Source organism: Ursus maritimus, unplaced genomic scaffold, assembly GCF_017311325.1.
Source record: "Ursus maritimus isolate PB19 unplaced genomic scaffold, ASM1731132v1 scaffold_5, whole genome shotgun sequence".
Taxonomy (NCBI): Eukaryota; Metazoa; Chordata; class Mammalia; order Carnivora; family Ursidae; genus Ursus; species Ursus maritimus.
Genome location: NW_024426663.1, coordinates 84,755,423 through 84,780,111, shown reverse-complemented (window position 1 = coordinate 84,780,111; position 24,689 = coordinate 84,755,423). Strand labels below are relative to the sequence as shown.

At 44.9% G+C, this 24,689-nt stretch overlaps 1 pseudogene; it reads left to right on the top strand.

The window, feature by feature from the left end:
* The first annotated feature begins 10,080 nt into the window (after window positions 1-10,080).
* LOC103680588 lies at window positions 10,081-22,192 on the top strand (annotated as a pseudogene).
* Window positions 22,193-24,689: the final 2,497 nt, after the last annotated feature.

Here is a 24,689-nt window from a genome sequence, read left to right as displayed (position 1 = left end):
GTATTGAAAGATATGAATTTAGTGCCATTCTATTGCTTGTAAATCCCTGTTTCTTTTCCCTATTTCTTTCTGGTCAGCGTTACTCTTGGGCTCTCTCTTCACTTACAGGATCCCCCTTAATATTTCTTGCAGGGCTGGCTTGGTGGTCACATATTCTTTCAGTTTCTGTATGTCCTAGATGTTCTTTATCTCTCTTTCCACTCTGAATGACAGCCTTGCTGGATAAAGTATTTTTGGTTGCATTTTCTTCTCATTTAGAATATATCATGCTTGAATATATCATGCCAACACTTTCTGGCCTGCCATGTTTCTTTGGATAGGTCTGATGTTCTGATGTTCCTCCCTCTGTATGTAAGGAACCTCCTTTCCTGAGCTGTTATCATGATAGCTGCTGCTTCTTCTTCTTCTTCTTCTTCTTCTTCTTCTTCTTCTTCTTCTTCTTCTTTTTTTTTTTTTTTTGTTATTTACTAGCTTCACAATTATATGTCAGGGTGTTGATCTATTTTTATTGATTTTGGGAGAGGTCCTCTCTGCCTCCTGGAAAATAGTTCTTGTTTCCTTCCCCAGATTAGGGAAGTTCTAAGCTATGATTTGCTCAAATATACCTTCTGGACCTCTCTCTCCACGCCCTCAGGCACCCCACAAATTCTTTTTTTTTTCCTTTCTTTTCAGGCCAACATTAAATTCTCAAGGCCTTTCTTCATGGGCTGGGTTCTCTTTCTGTCTTTTCCTCAGCTGTCTTCCTTTCCATCAGCCTGGCCTCTATATCACGTATTCTCTCTTCTGCATCATTGACCCTAGCTGTTAGAGCATCCCATTTAGACTGCATCTCATTCATAGCATTTTTCATTTTGGCCTGATTAGATGTCATTTCTGCCTTAGAGATTCTCTGCTGTCATATGTGCCCTTTTCAAACCCAGCTGTTAACTTTCTAATTGCTGTCCTGACTTCCATCTCTGACATCTTTCTAACATCCATATCGATTAACTCTGTGGCAGAGAATATTGCCTCTGGTTCTTTCTTTTGTTGTGAATTCCTCCTTCTAGTCATTTTGTCCAGAGAAGAATGGGTCAGTGAGTGAGCAGATTCCCAAATACCAACCACGACCCAAGCAGCATACACCCTAGATGAATCTGAAGGGCCCAGGAACCACCACAAAAAAGCCAATGCAACCGAATGAAAACAAAGAAAAAGGGGGGAGGGGAGAGACTTTAATCTCATAGGATGATGGACTTCTTCCTGATTGACTTTTGGTCTCTGTGTTAGAAGAAAATGCATCCCAAAATTGCAAAGAAAACAAAAATATACATATACATATATATACACATATATTTGAATACAGTGAAAAAAGGACTAAAATGAAGCATATATCTATAATATGTAGATATAAAAAAATAAAAGTTAAAAAGCAACTTAAAAACATAAGTTAGTTCAATGAGAATCTAGTTCAAAAGGGAATAGGTAAAAAAGAAATGGAAATTTTTAGACTGAAAGATAAATGAATTGTGAGAAATCACCTAGGGCTCAATATACTATTTTCCCCTGGCGTTGGAATTGTACAGTCTTGTGGGATCCATAAAGTTGTCCACCTGTCCTTCCTGTCTTTCTTCTGGGAGAGGGGCCTGCTGTGCTTCTTCTCAGGTGTATTTGCCTAGGTGGAATTGCCTCACCCCTTGCCAGGGGGCTGGGTTCAGTGTAAGCTTGTTCTCTTGTGTGACTTTTCTTCCTTGCAGGCGTTCTTTGCCTCTTTAGAGGATCAGAGCAAAAATGGCCACACCTTATTCTATGGCCAGAGCTGAATGATTGTGGTCCCCCCTCCTCAGTAAACCTCTGGGACAAACAGTTTTCACTTTTGTGTGTGGCAAACTCCGCAGACTCTTGTGGTGTGTGCCCACTGTAATCTTCCTGGGGGAGTCCCAGGGACACACAAGTGTCACAGCTATTTGTGCCCTTGGGACTTCGAGTGGTTGCAGGCTTGTGTGCATACTGCTCTATACTCCTTTCGGGCCATGGCTGAGTTTTGCCCCCTCCCTGAGAGCTATTTCCATATAGTAAGCACAGCCATTTCGCCCCTCCCAGGGGATGGTAAGTGGCCCACACATTCCAGTCCTTTGCAGGGTGCTCAGGCAGAGATCGATCACCCAGCTCACCAAGCTTGCAGTCTATGGTGCTCTGAGCTGAGAGTCTCCTCCTGGTCTCACTGGCAGTAACAGGTTTCCCCACTCCCATGCCTGGGCATGCTACTGGTTCAGGAAACATATAAAACCAACATACACAACCTGTGTCAGATGCTATAGTCTGTTAGGAACAGTGATGTGGGGCAAAGAGAAAAATAAAGGGAAGCAAGAGGCATCTGCACAGAGGCACTGAAACACAGCTGAGGAAATGGTGCAATTATCCCCCTTTCACATGTTGATGCTCAAGACTTTACAGCCTTGTGGTGTTTCTGTGACAACAGCACACCTCAGGGGCCCCATTGGCATACCTGTTCCCTGAAGGTATGGGATTTGAGTAAGACCCAGTGGGTGGATGAGAACTCCCCTCCCTGTACTTCCCTGAGCACAGACAGCATTTCTGGTGAAGGACAAGTGCTTCAGTCACTGCCCTGTAACCCCAGTCCTGTGCAGTGGTGCTCATCATGAAAGGATCTCAGTCTCAGTGTCCAACCGTCAACATGTTCCTGGCACAGAAAGAGTGAACGGAAATTTCTGGTTTGACCAGGCCCCTTAAAAACAAATCACAATTAATAGGATTCTGAATCAAACAAGGCTTAATTGACAACAAAATAGAGTGAATTTATATCACCTTGTTCCCCCCCTTTTTTAGAAATAGAATTATTACCAAAAAATATTTATTGAATATATTTGTCTTACATTTGTGAACACAGAAACACTGTTTTCCTAGGGTAGGTTTAAATAAGTGAAGTGTTGTGCCAATAAAACAGGCGACCAGGCCAGGGAACTTCATCTTGGATTAAATGGAAATCTATGGGTGCCCAGTGCTGACAACAACATATGATTATATGCAAAGAAGCTGGCATCTCTTTTAAATGATATATTTTAAATTATATATGGGAATATAAGCATCTGCACACTTTTTAAATTTTTCTTATATTTTAGAGGGGTGAGGGGAGGGCCAGAGGATCTTATCCAGGTTCTAAACCTGGGCTCCATCTCACATCTACTGAGCTGAAATCAAGAGTCAGATGCTTAACTGACTGAGCCACCCAGGAGCGCCTGTCATTGGTACACTTATTTAAAAAATGTTTGAAATGCTATTGTACTAAACTGCTTTTATGTGAATGGCCGGAGATTACAATGAAATAGCCATGTTGGTGAGTATCATAATGTTACCAATGGTACATTATAAAAAATGGACTTTAGAACTCTGATGGTTACTAAGTGTTTTCTATTTATAATTCAACTGAATCTGACAAGCTCTAAACAGCAAAGTTGATATTGTCCAGACACATAAGGATGGCTCTTGTTAGGATAGGAACCATTGATGGCATGGAGAACAGAGAAGAGCCCTTTTCTGAAAGTCGTCAAAACATAACAGATGTCTGTCTACTGTGGGTGGAAATGAAATCTCACAAAATCGTAGCTTAGATAGTGATTGGCTTGAATCCAGGAATTCTCAACTTTCAAATGTGCTAAAATTTGTTTCTTTATGATTCGGTGTTTTGCATTTTATGTTTATACGTTATCTATATGTGTGTGTTATGTTATGGATGTATATGTTAATTTATTCCACAGAGAATTAAGTTATATGCTTTGTTAATCAGTATTAGGATTGATTATTGATACAGATGTTTAAAAAAATTCATAACTGTTTTCAAGCATATAAACTGAGAACCATTTGCAACAATTATTTTTTTAATAATAATTTTTTATCATGTTATGTTAGTCACGATACAGTACATCCTTAGTTTTTGATGTAGTGTTCCATGATTCATTGTTTGCATATAACACCCAGGGCACCATGCAATATGTGCCCTTCTTAATACCCATCACCGGCCTATTCCATCCCCACAACCCTCTCCTCTGAAGCCCTCAGTTTGATTCCCAGAGTGCTTGTCTCTCGTGGTTCATTCCCCCTTCTATTTATCCCCCCTTCATACAAAGTGAATTCTCTTACACACTTTAATGTCATTGAAGGGAATTATATTAACACCAGTCAATATTGGCTACACCAATTCACCATTGCACCTAAAATTAGATCATTTGTAATCACTTAACTTTTTTTTAAGATTTTGTTTTATTTTTTTAATCTTTTTTATTTTAAAGATTTTATTTATTTATGTGACAGAGAGACAGCCAGCGAGAGAGGGAACACAGCAGGGGGAGTGGGAGAGGAAGAACCAGGCTCATAGCGGAGGAGCCCGATGTGGGACTCAATCCCGGTACGCCGGGATCACGCCCTGAGCCGAAGGCAGACGCTTTAACGACTGCGCCACCCAGGGGCCCCCTTATTTTTTTAATCTTACAATTCCCCTATACTTGAATAAAATTACACAAGCCATATATTTTTCAATGAGCATTTAAAACAAATATTTCATAGGTCAGAAATTTGTCTCCAAAGAAATAAAAAAGAAACTATTAATAAAGAACTCTGTTGTTTTTAGAGTTCAGCTTAATTTGAAATTAGAGAGTTACCTAGTAGTATTCCTAACATAATTTAACTTTTTTTATTAAAATAATATCTTTAATTATATTATGTTAGTCACCATACAGTACATCCCTGGTTTTTGATGTAAAGTTCGATGATTCATTAGTTGCGTATAACACCCAGTGCACCATGCAATACGTGCCCTCCTTACTACCTATCACCAGCCTATCGCATTCCCCCACCTCCCTCCCCTCTGAAGCCCTCAGTTTGTTTCTCAGAGTCCATACTCTCTCATGCTTCATTCCCCCTTCTGATTACTGCCCCCTTTCTTTATCCCTTTCTTCTCCTATCAATCTTCCTAGTTCTTATGGTCCATAGATGAGAGAAACCATATGAAAATTGTTTTTCTCTACTTGACTAATTTCACTTAGCATTATCTCCTCCAGTGCCGTCCACGTTGCAGCAAATGTTGAGAAATCGGTCTTTTTGATGGCTGAGTAATATTCCATTTTATATATGGACCACATCTTCTTAACCCAGTCATCTGTTGAAAGGCAACTCAGCTCCTTCCACAATTTAGCTATTGTGGACAATACTGCTATGAACATTGGGGTGCATATGGCCCTTCTCTTCATTACGTCTGTATCTTTGGGGTAAATACCCAGTAGTGCAATGGCTGGGTCATAGGGTAGCTCAATTTTTAACTTTTTAAGGGACCTCCACACTGTTTTCCAGAGTGGCTGCACCAACCTGCATTCCCACCAACAATGTAGGAGGGATCCCCTTTCTCCACATCCTCTCCAACAAGTGTTATTTCTTGCCTTGTCGATTTTTGCCATTCTAACTGGCATAAGGTGGTATCTCAGTGTGATTTTGATTTGAATTTCCCTGATGGCTAATGATTTTGAACATGTTTTCATGTGTCTGTTAGCTGTTTGTATGTCTTCATTGGAAAAGTGTCTATTCATATCTTCTGCCCATTTTATGATTTGTTTATTTGTTTCTCATGTATTGAGTTTGAGAATTTCTTTGTAGATCTTGGATACCAGTCTTTTATATGTAGTGTCATTTGCAAATATCTTCTCCCATTCCATGGGCTGCCTCTTAGTTTTTTTGACTGTTTCCTTGGCTGTGCAGAAGCTTTTTATCTTGATGAGGTCCCACAAGTTCATTTTATCTTTTGTTTCTCTTGCCTTTGGAGATGTGTCATGAAAAAGTTTGTTGTAGCCGATGTCGTAGAGGTTGCTGCCTATGCTCTCCTCTAGGATTTTGATGGATTCCTGTCTTACATCGAGGTCTTTCATCCATTTGGAATTTATCTTTGTGTATGGTGTGAGAGAGTGGTCAAGTTTCATTGTTTTGCATGTAGCTGTCCAATTTTCATTCTCAATGGGGAAAAGCCGGAAGCCTTTCCCTTAAGATCAGGAACACGACAAGGATGCCCACTCTCACCATTATTATTCAACATAGTACTAGAAGTCCTTGCAACAGCAATCAAACAACAAAAAGGGATACAAGGTATTCACATCAGCAAAGAAGAAGTCAAACTGTCTCTCTTCGCAGGTGACATGATACTCCATATGGAAAACCCATGAGACTCCACCCCCAAACTACTAGATGTTATAGAGCAACTCAGTAATGTGGCGGGATACAAAATCAATGCTCAGAAATTAGTTGCATTTCTAGACACAAACCATGAGACTGAAGAAAGAGAAATTAGGGAATCCATCCCATTTACAATAGCACCAAAAATCATACGTTATCTTGGAATTAACTTAACCAGAGACGTAAAGGATCTATATTCTAGAAACTACAAATCATTCTTGAAAGACACTGAAGAAGATGCAATAAGATGGAAAAATATTCCATGCTCATGGATCGGAAGAATTAACATAGCTTAAATGTCTGTGCTACCCAGAGCAATCTGCACTTTCAATGCTATCCCGATGAAAATACCAATGACATTTTTCAAAGAACTGGAACAAACAGCTCTTAAATTTGTGTGGAAACAGAAAAGGCCCCGAATCGCCAAGGAAGTGTTGAAAAGGAAAAACAAAGCTGGGGGCATCACAATGCCAGATTTCAAACTGTACCTTCAAACTGTGATCACAAGGACAGCATGGTACTGGCACAAAAACAGACACATAGACCAATGGATCAGATTAGAGACTCCAGAAATGGACCCTCGGCTCTTTGGACAACTAATCTTTGATAACATTTTATTTTAATTCCACTTAGTTAATGTACAGCCTAATAGTAGTTTCAGGTATACCGTGTAGTGATTCAACACTTGCACACAACACCTGGTGCTCATCAGAAGTGCACTCCTTAATCCCCATCCTCTATTTAATCCATCCCCCAAGCCCCGCCCTCTGGTGACCATCTACTTGTGCTCTAGAGTTTCTGGTGTTTTTATTGGTTTGCCTCTCTCATTTTTTCCCCTTTGTTCCTGTGTTTCTTAAATTCACATATGAGTGAAAACATATGATATTTGTCTTTCTCTGACTGACTTATTTCACTTAGCACAATACTTTTTAGCTTCATTCACGTCAATGCAAATTCTAATATCGCATTGTTTTATATATTTATATATATAATCAATGTATATACACAATCAAACACACATGCCACATTTTCTTTAATATAAATGTGAGTCCATTCCTGGGTTTTCTGTACTGTTCCATTGATCTATATGTCTGATTTTATGACAGTACCATATGATGTTGATTACTACACCTTTGTAATATATCTTGAAGACAGGAATCATGGAACCTCCTCTTTTGTTTTTCCTGTGAACATTGCTTTTACTCTTGGGGATCATTTGTGTTTCCATACAAATTTTAGGATTGCTTGTTCTAGCTCCATAAAAATTAATGTTGGTACTTTGATAGGGATTGAATTAAAAGTGTGGATTGCTTTGGAAGTAAAGATTTTTCACAATATCTGTTCTTCCAACCTATGAGCAGGAAATGTCTTTCCATTTCTTCCTGTCATCTTCAGTTTCCTTCATTCATGGTTTGAAGTTTTCAGAGTACAAGTCTTTCAGTTCTTTGGTTAGGTTTATTCTTAGATCTCTTATTATTTTGGGTGCAATTGCAAATAGCATTGCTTTCTTATTTTTTCTTTCTGATGCTTCGTTAGTAGTGTATGAAATGCAACCGATTTATGCACATTGATTTTGTATCCTCTGACATTACTGAATTCATTGATCAGTTCTAATAGGGTTTTTGTGGGGGGGGGATATAGCATATCATGTCATCAGCAAATAGTGAAAATTTTCCTTCTTCTTTCCCAATTTGTATGCCTTTTATTTATTTTTGTTGTCTAATTGTGGAAGAGCCATAGGGCAGTCAAGTCCACAGATGTGTCAGGAACCCTCTGACCAAACCTCCTCCAACCAAGCTTAACACTAGAGAACATCATCTGGACAGTGGGGTGACCAGGAGCCGTAGAACCATAAGCCCTCCAGCTCAGCTTTGTACCAGGCAAAGGAATCACCAAGCCTGTGGGCCAAGTGCAAGCTCTTCAGTGCAACAGAGAACAGGGCAATTGAATCGACAGAAATCCTCCTCCTGTGAGTCTTGAAAATATGAAACCTGTAACAGAGCTCTGCCTTGCCAAGTGAGGGGCCTTGACACCAGGCTGACAGAGAGTCCTCTGAACAGGACACCTTCAATCCAGCAGAGCACAAGGTAGTCAAGTCCCCAGAATACCCTGCTTGCCAGGACTTCCTGTCCGTGAGCCTTCAATCCCGGCTCGGCACTGACAAAGGAGACCTCTGGACACTGGGCTGAGTGGGAGTCCTCTAACTGGGAGCTCTCTCTCCCAGAAGCACACTGAACAGTTGAGTCCTAACAATACCAGACCAAGCAAGAGCCTTCCTCCACCACCCAGCTCTGAACTTGGCAAATGATTCACCTGGACACCTACCTGCCTGAGATCAAGAGGGCTTCATCCCAACAGAGCACAGGGCCATGGTGTTCCCTAGAACACCAGGCCTACCAGGAGAGCTCAATTCACGAGCTCTCCAGTGGAGCTCAGCACCGGCCAAAAAATCCCCTGGATATGAGGCTGACCAGGAGCCCTCAGATCATGAGGCCTCCAACTCAGATGAACAGTCACACAAGAATCCCCTGGATACCAGGCTGACTAGGAGCCCTCAGACCACAATCTCAGCAACCCAGCAGAGCACAAGACAATCAGGTCCCCAAAAAACCAGGAGCCCTCAGGCTAGGAGCTCTGCAACACTGTTTGGCACTGGGCAAATGAATCACCTGGACTGTAGACTGAGAAGGAGCCCTCAGAAGATGAGTTATCCAACCCAGCAGAGCATAAGGCAATCAGGTTCCCAGAACACCAGGATTTTCATGAGCCCTCTGACTAAAACCCCTCCAACCAGACCTGGAAGTGGGCAAATGTATTGTCTGGCCAGTCAGCCCAGCTGGAACCTTAAGACCTCAAGGTCTCCAGCTGAGCACCAGGAAAGGAGTCATCTGGACCCTGGGACAAAGAGGGGGGATTTCAAATGCAATAGAGAGCACAGGAACAAAGTCCCCAGAACACCAGGCCCACTGATGCCCTGAGACCATGACTCCCCCAACCCAGCTGCACATGGGGCAAAGGAGTCCCCTGGACACTGGGCTGAGTGGGAGTCCTCTACCTGAGCTCTTCAGGCCATCAAAGTATAGGGGAATTGAGTCCTAACAATGCTGGGACAACCAGGAAACTTCAGACACTCCAACTCAGGTTGGCAGTGGGCAAAGGGCTCACATGGATACCAGGATGACTGGACTTCCTCTGAACGGGCCCACCAATGGAGCAGACAACTGGCAACTGAGTCCCTAGAACATCAGACCCACTGGGAAATCTGGGACCCCAAGGTCTCTGTTTTAGCTTGGCACTGGGCTGAGTCTCTTGGACATCAGGCTGATGAGTTGACTTCTGACCAAAAGACTGCCAACCCAGTACAGCACAGGACAATTGGGTCCCCAGAACACAGGTTGACTGGGAGCCCTTTGGTCATGACTCCTCCAGTGCAGTTCTGCACTGGGCCAAGTCCCTAGAATGCTAGGCTGACTGGAAGCCCTTTAACCAAGGTGATACCAGGGCAATTGAGTCTCCACTGGCCTCAAGTGGACTTCAGCCTGAGGTCCTTGCAGACTGTCATCTGGGTAGCTTTCTTATTTTGGGGAGTTCTCCTCAGGAGAAAAGAATATCATGCCAAAACAGGAGCCATAACAAAAGTTTGAAGAATTCAAAATAGAACACATAGTAGAAGATGAGGTGGGGGGCTGGAGGAAATTGTAGAAGACACCCCAGGCCCTGAGTACAGAGGATCCTTTGGCTGAGTTCCTCCAGATGAAGGAGAGGTGTCCCAGCCTGGAAGAAGAAGTGGAGACCTTAGAAAAACAGGTCAAGTAGTGGGGTGAGAGACAGGCTCAAGTCTGTGAGGTGGAAAGATTCTTTGGGTACATGAACGACTTGCTGGAAGCTTTTTGCCTTCCAGGCAATGTCTTCCACGGGGTGATGTTCCTGCACCCACCCACCCAGGATGGCATAAAAGGGGAGCTTGGAAAAGTGTGGATATCTGTAGGAGTGAAGGTGTGGCATGAGTTTTACTATTTATCAAGGGACTAAATAAATAAGTTAAAGTCATCATTTCAGAATGAATAATTTACAGGAAACAACTCCTGGGTGATTGCGCTGTACAGCCCGGATTACACTCACCACTTCGCCTTAAAAGTAAGTCATTCTTCAGTTGGCAGGCAGGGGCTCCACAGCTCTGAGAAAATGTCAGTGAATTATGCAGAGCTGACCCTGAGCACAACCTTCCTGTCCCCTTCAACACTTTCAGACATCCTGATTTCTAGAAACTAAAGTCAGCTGGTAGGTTCAGCCCCATTCTGATTGGAAGGAAAAAATAAGCTGTATATCCATACATAGGTATTTCTGCAAAAACGAGTTTTGTCCCTAGCCCTACCACTCACGCTGTGGCAAATTTGAGCTTGGACACTGACATGAAGATTCCAACTCTGGCCACCACAGCAAGTATTTCCTGCCTACGTGTTCCTGTGTGATGCAGGCCTTTGGAGAGTCAATGTGTCAAGAAAACGAGGGAACCATGGTGGAGGAACGTCAGAGACATGGGACCATTCCCTGTCTCTGGGTGATTTCCTATGCGGTGGGGTAGGCAGGTACAGACTGGAGTGAGGATCCTGGAGGGTTGGCTCTCTGCTCTGAGCCACAGAAGCACTGCAGAATTTGGGGGAGACCCTCAGATTCCTACTGGCTGCTCCATGTGGAGGGGTGGATGGACAGGGCAAAGCAGGGGAGACAGTACAGGTGGGAACAGGTTCATATGGAAAACTGAGGGTGTATGTGAATATGGAGGGAGGTGACTACCTCTAATAGGCAGAGCTGAGATTCTACCATGCATTGGACAGAAGGACGGAAGAAAGTAAGGTTTCAGCTTCCTCTTCTCCCTGGAGATTGTCTCTTGTACATTTAGGGATGATGTGAGAGCTCAATGCCTTGTGGATACCAATGAGCTGAGGTCTGCCTGTGGCTGTAGTTGAGGTGGTGGAGAGTCTAGAGCCATGGTCCCTTGGGGGAACTCAAGGCACTATGCTCATAGCCTGGTATAAACTAATGGGAGCCTTGAAGAAGTTTGTACTTAGAAGGTAAAAATGAGGGGAACTTGGGTGGAGAGAGGTTAGCCTCTCTAAGATGGATGGTGTCTGAGCTTACAGGAGGGCTGCTGCTTTCGGGAGCCAGTGGGGAGCCTGGTGAAGTCCAGGTCACTTGGATTTGAGGGGGAAGTGGATCACTTACGTGATCCCAGAGCTGTGAATTTCCAGTGGTCAACAGCTCAGACCCCCTTACCCCACACTGTTTCTAGCCACATCAGGCTCTTGGAGGTGCTGGAAATTATTCATCCAAGAGTCCCACACAGAACCACAAGTCTTTACTAAGTGTCTGTGCCTTAAAGTATTGTCCCACTGAGAAGGAGTGTGTAGTCCCCTGGACCCAGAGTGGGCCTGCTTTGTTGCTGAGTAAACCATGCACTGAAACCAAATCCAGATGAGACCACTAACAGATGGAGCATCAGGATAGTGGGACCTGGTAGAAGGCCGGGGACTAAAGCCACATCTCGGAGAGACCCATGACCACACATATTGCGAACCTTTCAGATCCTGGATGCTTCACATAGACATGAAGTACGCACTGCCCGAACCCAAATTTCAGCCCATGCTCTGCATGGTAGCAGGGCTTCTGGGGATGACTTGGACGCTGGTGTGCTTGAGTCCCTCATGCAGGTTCTGGGGGCAACCTCCCAGCTTCCGTATCTGCGCCATTGCAGTCTTTTGCAGAGTACTACTCTGCATAACCAGCTCATGTGCGCCACTGGTTCAGGGGCAGAGAAGCCTTCCAGGTAGGGTGCATCCAGGGCACCTCTGGCTGGCTGGCCCTGGGGGATGCAGGAGTAACTTGTGCCCAGATCCCCTCAGGATAAGATGGTGACCATACACAACATGCAGGACACAGCCTCTGGCTTGTTTTGCAGGTAGACTTGGAGGCTGTTGGGGAAGCAGCTCTGAAAGGCAAGATGACTGAGGACACTGCAGACACAGGATGAGACTGGAGAAGTCTTTGTCTTTAGACAGGACAGTCCAGCAGCTGGTAGTCCCCAAATCCCAGGCTTACTTGTTCCTTCTACACAACCCAGGGCGCAGAACAGGAACTTGGGATACGGTGGGTGGGACAGCAGGTTAATTGTCTTCTCACCCTTTGTAACGAACAAATAGGTATTTTAACTACTCTAGTGCCTGTTTTACGCGAGCTCAACTTCCCCTGCTTGTCACCACCTCTGATCCCTTTCTTCAACCATGTGATAATTTAAGAAACATCTTGGTTAGTTTGTGACCTTTCCAGCTTCAGTTAGGCCTAAGGTCAGGTGGCTGTTACCAGGTGTGGGTGAAACTTGCTGGGCAGGTTAGCCAGCTCACATAGTGGGGGCTCCACTGCTGCCTCTGAGCCCTGCTGAGCCCTGCTTCTGGAAGGAAGGGAGCTCACAGCACTGAGAACCAAAGTCAGAGGCTCACACCCCCACAGCCTGGGTGGCCCCTTGGCCCTCATCATTCCTTCACCTACACATCCCCTAACAGAGACAGCCAGGACCTCGTGAGAGATCCAGCACCAGCAGCAGCAGTATGAGGACAAAGAACTACTAAATGAAAAACTCAGTCCCTTTCATTCAACATCCTGAAAAGCAAATGCTTTACCTGGGGTTATCTTGCAGGCACGGTGGGCACAGGGTGCAGGTGGCGTGCTGCTGAGACAGAATTAGCTGGATTTCTTGACATTGCCATTTTCTTTTTCAGTTGTCACTGTAATGACAGTGTTTTTGTACACATGGTTTCCATTTACTTTTCCAGAACAGACATTATTATTATTGTACAAATTCTTGACAGCAACAACACATCCTGACGTGTTGAACTGTCATCTTATGACCAGGACACAACCCTCTGAGACAGAGTCCAGGATTTCTGATTACCCTATTCCCTGGCTCCCATGATCCCTCCATGTTATCATCTTATGGAACACAATACACTGACATCACACTGAATGCGAGTTCTCCAGGATGCAGGGAGAGCTTCTCTGACATTGGCACATATGGTGGCCTTTTCTGGCCATAGCTTGAGTTGTTCACACAGACTATCAGTGATGAGGAAAGAATGCCCCACCTGGACACATAGCAGACCAAGGTCACAAGGCCCCCAAGCAAGTCTGGGATGCTGCATTCCCAGAATCTGTTCTGAAGACACACAGATGGTCTCCACTAAATATGCCTGATGTGTCAAGTATCTTAAATTGCCTGTGTGATTGAAGAACAAATCGCAACATCACCTGGCCAGAGATCCACCTTCTCCTGAGGTGAGACAGCAGGGAAGGAGGGAGGCTGTGGGTGGGGCCTGGCCTCACCAGGGAGGGACAGGCAAGGGGTGGGACATTAGTTCCAAATAACCTCCAGGTCTGCAGGTGTCAGAGGGCTCACCTGGCACCTCACTTCCTCCTGCAGGTGCATCTCCACATCAGTCTCCAGGCTGCACCTGGAGGAACAGGGGCAGGTGATGGACATCCACAAGGCCACCTGCAGGTACGTGGAGGAGCCTCGTGTGGGTGGGCCTCACTTCCCCCTGTGGCCCATCCACTTACAAGGTAGGTGCCAGCATTTCTCAGCCCTGGGCTTGCCTCAGTGCTTGCAAGCCCTTCCTCAGCCTCCAGAGTGTGTCATTCCCTGTGACTGGATGAGCACGGGCATCACCATTTCCATCCAGCTGTTTCCTGGACCCTCCACTCTGATCCAGGCCAACACACCTTCCAGCAGGGGCCATAACCCCACTCACCTCCACCCCCAGTGTTTCCACTTCACTCTGCCGTCACACCAGAAATTACAGGTAATCTTAGATTCCCCAAATCTTTTGGGTAATGGGAAATCTTCATTTCTGGTGATGTTAAAGGATGATTTCAGTCATATATACTGCATATGTGGATGATTTCCAAATAAGATAAAATAAGTTACTGAACACAGGTTTCCCTACTTTTGGTTTCCTCATTACAGATAAACTAAAGAGAAATTTGGGTCTCTTAGTGAATATGTTCTGTGCTTTATTGAAAGATTATACTATGAAGAAGCACATTTTTCTGGGAATTACAAAATATATTCCTCAATTTCCCGATCTAAGGAGTGTTGGTACAGCACACAGTTCACAAGTGTTTACTACTTATTTTGGGCCAGAAGGTAAGGATTGAGAATGAATTCTTTTTCTTCAGAATTCAGAAAGTATCCTGTTTTGTGATAACTTTTATATACATGAGTTCAATAAGGATATGTTCTCCTTGTGACAGAACACAAATGGAAACATTTGTCACGTAACCAAATGTTTGACTGGAATATTTAACAGAGGTGCATAGACTCAGATCTGACCACACAGCTCGAAGGAATTAGGTTGACTTGATGAAGCCGTTCCAGCCCTTGGAAATAGCAGCCTGACACCTTGTTTGCAAGGTTCCCAGCAGCCTTATCTGGTGAGGGAGGAAGCCCACCAGAAGGGCAAGTGCAAAACCTCAGGATATTTTGGAGACCTCGTGAAGAAGAATGTTAACACAAGTCAATGGGGCTTACAGCAAAGTCTGATGGAGAGCATTTTGCTGGGATTCTGGCCTTGAGACGCTGTTCAAATTCGTCTGAGATTCCTTATGAAAAGTTTCAGCGTCGCTGGTTTAAAACGGCCTACATAATGAATGGCTATTCTTGCTGCACTTATGTAAATAACCAGGCAAAGCATGTTGAAACTAGGCTTATACTGAAATGGAATTGGTTTCAATTTGGCTGTGCTTGTAATTTAGGGATTAATTTAGGTTTCAGTATTTCCCATTTTAATTGTTATAATCAAGCAAATATTGGGAAATAGTCTTTTATATGCACAAAGCTTTCCACATTTCTAAAAGAGAAAATCATCAATTGATAGAGACTGGCAGAGAAGAACTGGATAGAGCAGAGGTCCTCAGCCCTGACATGTAGTCTGGATGTGACAGGGAATGGAATTGTTACTGTGGAGGGACATTTGAGACCTTTAAACTATGTGTGTGGGTGATAAATTTGGAGAGAAATTTATGTTTTACCACATAATTTTGTGGGTTTTATATTGTAACCCTGTTCACTGGAAATACATTAGCTTTTTTGTTTGTTTCAGAGATAAGTTTAGTGATTCGTCAGTTGCATAGAACACCCAGTGCTCATTACGTCACCTGCCTCCTTAATGCCCATTACCCAGTTACCCCTCCCTTTACCTACACCCCTCCACCAACCTCTCAGTTTGTTTCCTAGGCTTAAGAGTCTCTTATGGTTTCTCTCGCTCCCTAATTTCCTATTTTAATTTTTCTCCCTTCCCGTTTGTTTACTCTTTTTGTTTCTTAATTTCCACATATGAGTGAAATCATAGGATAATTTCCTTTCTCTCATTGACTTATTTCATTTAACATAAAAATCTCCAGTTCCATCCACATGTTTACAAGTGACAAGATTTCATTATTTTTGATGGCTGAGTAATATTTCATTGTCTTTATAGACCACATCTTCTTTATCCATTGATCTGTCAATGGGTATCTGGGCTCTTTACATAGTTTGGCTCTTGTGGACGTTGTCATTGTAAATGTTGGGGTGCATGTGACCCTCAAGTCATTATATTTGTATCCTTTGGATAAATACCTAGTAGTGCAATTGCTTGGTCATAGGGTAGCTCTATTTTTAAGTTTTTGAGGAACCTCCATACAGTTTTCCAGAGTGACTGCACCAGTTTGCATTCCCACCAACAGTGTAAGAGGGTTCTCCTTTCTCTGTATCCTCACCAACATCCGTTGTTTCATAAGTTGTTAATTTTAGTAATTCTGAGTGGTGTGAAGAATAATCTCATTGTGGTTTTGATCAGTATTTCCTTGATGATGTGTGATGAGCATCTTTTCACGTGTCTGTTAGCCATCTGTGTGTCTTCTTTAGAGAAATTTCTGCTCATGTCTATTTAGATGTGCCCTTTCTGGGTTGACCCATTCTACTTGTGATTTTAGCATAGCAGCTACCCAGGCAGTGAATGTCCTCACCATGGACTCTGATATGTCAGCATCACAGGGTAGATTGTGCTGCAAGACCTGAGAGTTGATTTTTTTTCTTTCTTTTTTTTGACACCATTCAAGATGCTGACTTAAGCTTTGATGGCTAAGGTGTCCACCGCAAAGAGAGCAGTCTCCAGTAAACACATTGCTGGCCAATCAAAGAGAACTCCAGACCACCTAGCCACCCTGAGGCTCCTTTGTTTTAGAGAATCTGGGTGGATTTTGACACCTGACCTTTTGGGCCACTTGATTTTCTCTTCCTGTGCTTGGAATTCTTGCACTTACATTTAAATTCACCAATAAAGAGTGAGCCCTGAAATGCTTGGCCCCCACCAACCACCCAAAGAACAGCAGAAGCACAGCCCCAGGTGTTGTGTCATGTCCAGGTCTTGCAAGTAATACGCCTGTATTTTCCCAATGTCTTCTGGTGGCTGTTGTTACAGGGCACCATGAAATCCTAGTAGGAAGCACAAGGGTGGTTCCTGACAGGCAGAGAAGGCACAGGAGGGGATGGGGTGCCATCTGGGAACCTCCCCCGCACATTTGCAAATGGAACGCCCAGTCCCTCTAGTGCTGAGGCCCCCAGCAGGCAGACCATCTTCTTGGAGTCCCCCCCCTCCTGTCCCTGCCCCAGTCTGCCTACAGCCCACCCCAGGGCCCTGTGCTCAGAACCGGCTCTCAGATGGAGCAGCTGTGGGATCCAGGCTCCTTCCATCAGCAGGGAAAACCCTAGCAGAGCTTCATAATGGGTGTGCCCAAATGGTTCTCAGAAAACAGAACCTGTGAGTGTCAGGTCACCTTCCCCACTTCCTATTTCTCACCTTTTAGAAAGGAAGCCTGGGCCACAGAAGAGAGGGACCTAGGCTCTACCACAGAGGGGACAAGATTGGAGCCTGGGTGAGGGCTACTGGGTCCAAGATGGCAGCTCTGGGAGGAGGGCAGAAGGTAAGGGTTGAGAGCTGCCTGGTGACTGGCCACATGAGCAAAATCACAGCTGAGAGCCATCTGATGACTGGCCAGGGAAAGTGGGGCAGTCATAGCTGCCTGGCGATTAGGCAGGAAGAGCAGGGTGGAGACAGCTGCCTTGTGATTGGTGATGGAGAGTGGTCCAGGGACAGCCATCTGGTGACTGGCCAGGGATGCTGTGGTGACTTAGGGGTCCTGGTGCAGGCAATTACAAAGCAAGGTGCTCAGTGCTGCAATGGGGAGAGAGGATCATCTCTGCTCCCATCCCCATGCCACTGGCACCTGACGGCACACGCAGCTAGGACCAGTTCCCAACCTCATTCACAAAGGCATGCATGCCATCCCATCTCCCTTCTCTAATCCATGGTTTTCAAACCAGACTCCTTGCTCAGCAGAGGGAGACTTGTGATCCACATTGAGAGCCACCAACACCTCTATGCCCCTGCAGATGCTCCACACAACACTTCCAAGAGTGAGCCCTGAAGATGCATACAGTGCACTGGACTCATAAACCTCCCACTACTCCTGGCAACCCACTGTTGGGTTCAGCCAACGTTCTTGGCTCCCAAATGGTTCCCCTATTGCCAAACAGGGAAGAACTGGCCCCCAGGCGCTGAGCACAGAGGAGTCCTAGGTTGATCTCCTCCAGCTTGAGGAGAAGTCCTTCCTACTGAAGGGGGAGGTGGAGTTGGAGCTGTCAGGGGCGGGCTGAGGTCCCTGAGCTTTAAAGCTTTTTTGTCCAAAGTCAGGACTTCCTGGAAGGTTTTGCCTTCCAGGCCACATGTTCAAAGGGGAGAGTTCACCACACATGCCCACCCCAGGAAGATGTAATAGGTAAACTTAGCTGGTGTGTGGTTCACCTCCTGGAGTGGGGATGGCATGAGCTTCAGGATATCTGTCAGCTTTAAATAAATAGTTGTGTTGAAAAGCAAAAGAAGAGTTTCAGGGTGTTTGTGATGCACAGCTCAGCAGCATGGTCACCATGGCACCACACTAGTCACTGCATTCTCCAGATGGTGGGCAGGGGTCTCCAAGGCTTTGAGAATGTGGTGGTGAACCATAGGGAGCTGACAGCACAACCTGCCCATCCTAGTCAACACTGTTCACACACAGTGACTCTTCTACGTCTCAAGGCCAGCCACTGAGGTGGGTGCCACTCTGATAAAAAGGAAAAGGAAAGCAGAGTGCATACATGCAAGTATTTCTGCAAAGACCATTTCTGACCCAAGACCTCACAGACTTTGTAGCAAAACTTGGATCCAAATACGGGCCATTTAATGTTTCTGTTTACAAGAACATTCACAGTCCGTTGGCCAAAGCAAGTCGTACAGCCAAGCCCATTCATAAAAAAAGTAAATGTGGTCCATTGGGAGGGCTATGACCAGAAGGGAAGATGAAAGAACAAGGATAAATAATACAATTTACGTTACTTTCCTCGCTTATGATCCCCTAAACAGAATGATCTTTATTCTGTTTCCAGTGCCCAGCAGCATGCCTATCATTACTAAATGTAGCCAAGAAGCTTAAAGGAATGAGTATGACCAGCTTTTTCTAAACATGGTTATGGTTCTAATTCTTTTCTCCTGCTGCCAGATTGATGGAAACTTTCCTCAGGATGTGATGCTCAAAATCCACAGATGTACCTTAGTTAAACCTACACTACTCAACCACTAAGACCCTCCTAGGCCCTCCACTGGAATGTTCTCCAAAATCCAACCAGCAGCAGTGGATTTCTTTTTTTTTTTTTTTAAGATTATTTATTTATTTATTTCACAGAGATAGACAGCCAGCAAGAGAGGGAACACAAGCAGGGGGAGTGGGAGAGGAAGAACCAGGCTCCCAGCGGAGGAGCCCAATGTGGGACTCGATCCCGGAACGCCGGCATAACGCCCTGAGCCGAAGGCAGACACCTAACAACTGCGCTACCCAGGCACCCCCAGCAGTGAATTTCTAAAACCCTTGGGAGGACTGTCCCAGTGGCTCAGCATTTCCCTTGGCTGCTAAGTATTCATGATCCTTGATGGATTCTGTTGTTAGCCTCCCCTGGAGGAGGATTTATAGAGGTGGCTTGGGCCAGGCACTTGCACGTCTCAGTTGACTAGGTGGAGAGAAAGCAAGCAAGTGGTAAGGGTAAAGTTGCCAGAGTGACCTGTGAGGTGCCAAGCCCAGGAGCAGGGTGGGTCTTCCCATACTGTGCTTAGAAATTTCAGACATCAAGAGAGGGAGGAGCAGTTTTCCGAACAAGGATATTTGTTTTGGAGAGCACAGTGTTGGACGAGAGGAGGGAGAAATATTTAATGAGCACCTACTGTGTGCCAGGCACCTTAGACATGTAAGGCTATTGGATCTTGTAAGAAAAAAAAAAAAGTCTTGTCTTACAGTCAGGAAATGGAGATGGATAGTCTGAGAAGTGAAACAACTTGAGCAAGTTTATAAAGATAAGAGTCCAAGATGGGGACCTAACTCACCTCACCTAAGGTGAGAACTGGACTCACTTCCTCCACGGACACATCAAGTCTACACCTATTTATAGAGCAGATACTCCTGAAGAAGAACTGAGAGCCGACTGAACAGCTTCTGCACAATACATGACAGAGACACCCTCACCATCCTACCAACTGCAGTGAGAGGGATAGTTTTGGGGGCTGGAAGCTGATCTGTCTGCCCTGGGCCACAGAAAACATGCTGCAGTTTAAAGGGCAACTAGGATATGAAGGACCCATCCTTCAAGACCCCCCAAATGAGGAGGGGATGGTGCAGGATCTCTTTCTGTGCTGAGGTGCTGTCAAGAGCCATGGTTCTGATTCCCCTCCACCTTGATAACATGGACAGAAGCAGGGTCTGAGTGCCCCAGCCAGCTTACTACCTTGCTGAGCCCTGGGTCCCCAGGCCACTCAACCCCAGCTGTGCCAAGAAGGCTGCCCCCGCATGGCACACACTGGAACATCCCGGGTCAGCATCCTTGACAGCTCCAGATATCACACTGAGCAGACACAGGTGGTAAGGACCCCAGAACACTCCAGGCTTGCAGACCAGCTTGCTGGGCACCCCCACATGGAGGGCCACATGACTTTGACTGCTTCAGCTGCAGCTTCCCTGACAAGGAGCCCGCTATGTGGAAAGCCCAGGAACCCCCAGCCTGCACTCTGTCAGGACGCTCACAGGGCTGAAGACCCCAGGACACCCCAGCGTTCACCCACTTGAGCTTCAGGCATCCTGCTAGGAGATCCTGTGCGCAGAGAAACCCCACCAATCCTGAATCCACTTCAGCTGCTGCTACCCTCTCGAAGTGCCTTCTCTAAAGAGAGCCCTGGGACTCTCCACCCCACACCCATTTCAGCTATAGCTGTCCTGCTAGGGTACCCCCTGTGCAGAGCACCCCAGAAAACCTCTGCTCCTGATTGTGTCCACTCCAGCCACCCTGCCAGGGGGCCCTCTGCACAGAGAACCCTGTGACACCAGCTTGTATCCACTTCAGCTTCAGCTAACCTGCCCAGGTGCCCTCAGTGTGAAGATGCATGCATCACTACGTTTATTGTACCATGACTTACAGTAGCCAAGGTGTGGAAACAGCCCAGGTATCCACCAGAGAGGAATTGATAAGGGCTGTCCATCAGCCTAAACACCACCTCCCTGCTTGCCTAGCCAGGAGTCCCTGTCTATTCCCCCAGATCTCCCTCACTCTGCCTGCACCTCCCAGAGGGTTCCAACCCATAACCCAGTGCCTACTCACCCCAGGGCCTCTCCAGGACCTTCATATTCGCACACCCCACCACACCCCCACAAACTATCAGCAACCCTAGGGCCCCCGCACTCCACCCACACCCTGAAGAGTCCCAGCCCACACCCTGATGCCTCTGCACCCTTGGCCAGACAAACTCCCAGAAGTGCCTGCAAATCCTGGTCCTCTGCCTCTTTGGTAGCAGTGGGCTGCAGCCCCTGGACCAGGAAGCCAGCATGTGGGAGAAATTCCAGTTGGAAGAGGAAGCACAAGACTCAGAACGTGGGTTTTCATGCACTGAGTTAACACAAGGATCACCACCTCTTTCCAACTCTTCAAAGCGTGTCGTTGCTGATACTACAAGTTAGAAAGCCTCTGTGCCTTAGCAGCAGTGGTGTTCCAGCAGCGCCATTGCGGTAGAGGACAAAACAAATTTTGTAGGAATGCTAACAATTACAGAGTTCATAAATACACCACAGACATGGCATAAGTCAACCCTGGTACACATTTATGAATTAGAGGCACATAAGATTGAAACAAGGAGGGAACTTCATCCCCAAGAAACACATAAGCCTTCAGGGAATATAGCTCCAGATGCAAACAACTTCCATGCTGTACACTCACTGATCACAAATGAAATCCACTCATTGCCAGTTATTGATCCTATCAGTTGACTGCAGTTTATACACTTACCCACAAAAGAATCCTCACGTTCCTCCAGCATTTTATATCTGAATTGACAAAGCCTGCCTTCATGAAGCAGAACCTGGATGTTCTTGCATTTGGGACCCACCACAACATCCCTTCATCCACAAGGACACTCCCATCAGTACAGCCTTGAATGTCTTTGTAGAAAGACAGCTGCTGGCCTTCCCTGTGGTGCACGAGTCAGGAGAAGTTGTGAATATTTATTCCAAGTCTGATATAATTAAGCTTGCTGCTGAGAAATCGTTCAGCAACCTAGATATCACAGTGACCCAGGCCCTCAGCACTGCTCACAGTGTCTTGAAGGTGTTGTGAAGTATGGTAAGCTGGAAATCCTGGACAGATTAGCGTGGGCTGACCTCTGGGCTGCTGGTCACAAGTGAAGCAGATAGCACCGTGGGAGTCATTTCCCTGTCAGACGTGTGGTAAGCCCTGATACTCATGCCTGCAGGTGCCAAGCAGAAGGAGACAGAAGCAGAATGGCCACTGTGCATGGAGAAGCCCTTGGAGAAAATGTGAACAAGGATTCTGGGTCAGGATTTGCCTCCTGAACACTGACCATGATAGAACATGATGAAATGGCTATGAATGTGTATCAGGGTTTAGTGATGGGTATTTTTTCCAGTGATGGTGAGACCGAACATAAGACGATTCAGGCTTGCATTAGAAGACTGTTTTCAGATCTTTGAATAATTTCAGATGCTATATATATTATCAAAGTGCACTGTGTCCTGAAATTCTTATTATTTTTCACCACAAAGAATTCACTGGTGTGTAACAGGTAAAACGGCATAAGGAGAAAGCATGGCCTATTCATACCTTGTGCCTTCTATTAACACAAGGGGTATTTCATCACTGTGCTCCATGGCAACTGGAGCCAAATGGTGCCAAGGTGTGAACGTCTTTGAACCTTTCTCGAACCAGTTTGTTTTCCTTAAATTTGTGGAACAGCTATAATTTGAATATAAATATTTTGATTGTGAAAGATAAGGACAATTTTATGTTTAGTGTGCGTTGTGATCTATAATGTAAACAAGACTACCACAGCTTTATTTATTTTTACTCACTGCAATATTTTACACATTGGAGGGTAAACTTCACCAACCTGTTAATAAACTTCTGGTTGTTATTGTAAATGGCAACTTCCTCATTTATGTTGGGATCTGGAAAGACAGGACTTCTAATACAGCCACTGTTAGAATTTAAAAGCTGTAATTTCCATAGCATGTGTGGAGACCTGCTCTGCTAGGCTGGAAACAGCCATTATTTAAAAAAGAAAGTGCTGGGAATATGTCAACTTTCTTCTCATGTATAGACATGTAAAATCATAATGTCCGTACAACTGCTGATGGATTGCTGTTGTCAAGTGTTATGGCATATGCAGTATTATCATGTGGTTGAAGAGAAACAATGTTACCTAATGTTATTCCTCTGAACATGTCCACACTCTACATATATACGAGCACAGTGTGATTTTTTTTGTCAAATTCGAAAATTGAAATAAATCTTACTGTCTACAGCAAATAGATGAATGGATAAAGAACAGGTGGTATATATACACAATGGAAAATTACTCAGCCATAAAAAAGATGATATGTTGCCATTTGGAACAACATGGATGGACCCAGATGGTATAAACTTAAGTGAAATAGGTCAGACAGAGAAAGACAAATACCATAGGAGTTCAGTCCTATGTGGAATCTGAATAACAAAATAAATGAATAAACAAACTATCAAAAAGCAGAAGCAGAGCTATAAATACAAAGAACAAAGTAATGGTTGCCCAAAAGGAGGTGAGGGGGATATGGGAGTGGGACACACAATCTTCCCATTATGGGATGAATAAGTCACGGGGCCGAAAGGCACAGCATAGGGAATATGGTCAATGTTATTGTAATAAGTGTCTCTGGTGACCTATGGTAACTAAACTTGGGGTGAGTGTAGCATAAGGTAAAACCTTGTCCAATCACACTAAAATAATATTGGGTATCAACGATGCTTCCATTAAAAAAAAATGAGTCAGAAACTATATGTATATAACAGAATTGGGTTTGTCTGAGAGTGACAAAAACCTAAATGCAATCCAGCTGGAATTAGCCTCACTCAGCCTGACTAGGGGCAGTAGGTAACTCTGGACTCTTGGGGATGCCCCGCTGTTTACTTCAGTGATAATTTTACTTCCGGTTCCCTTCTTTTCTGATTTCTGTTTCAGCTTCCTTTGCCAATTTTTTCCTCTGTGTCCCATTGGTTGGTGTTCATTTCTAGGCCACATGCTCTTCTCTTCATTGTCCTCATGGGGAAACCCATCTATCTCCCTGCTTCAGAGAGCATCCCTCTGCTCCTTACTCTTCTCTCCTCTGAGCCCAGAGCCTGTGTATCTATTCGGTGAGAAGACAGATCCATCTGACCTCACACTTTCAGCAAATAATTAATGGGAGCTTACTGTGTGCCAGTGGGAAACAAATACAGAAGGTTCCTGAACACATCCCCTGTTTTTTTACATTCATTTGAGAGGTACAATTTAGTAATGCATTGTCGCGTATAACACCTAGTGCACTTTCCATTAAGTGCCCTCCTTAATGGCCATCACGCAGTCACCCCATGTCCCAGTCACTTCCACTCCAGCAACCCTCAGTTTGTTCCCTACAGCTGAGAGTGTCTTATGGGTTACCTCCCTCTCTGTTTTCATCTTACTTTGTCTTGTCGTCCCCTATGTTCATCAGTTTTGTTTCTTAAATTACAGATATGAGAGAAATCATACAGTATTTGTCTTTCTCTGACTGATTTATTTCACTTAGCATAAAACCCTCTAGTTACATCCACATCATTGCAAATTGCAAGAATGCATTCCCTTTGGTGACTGAATAATATTCCACTAAATGTATATACCACTTTTCTTTCTCTAGACTTCCAAAAGATCTGTATTTGTACCCCATTGCTTAGAATACATTGTGGTAGCCTCCTCAAGCAGATCCCTCCCCTCTGCTGTATCCTCAGCTGTATCGCACCTGCCTCA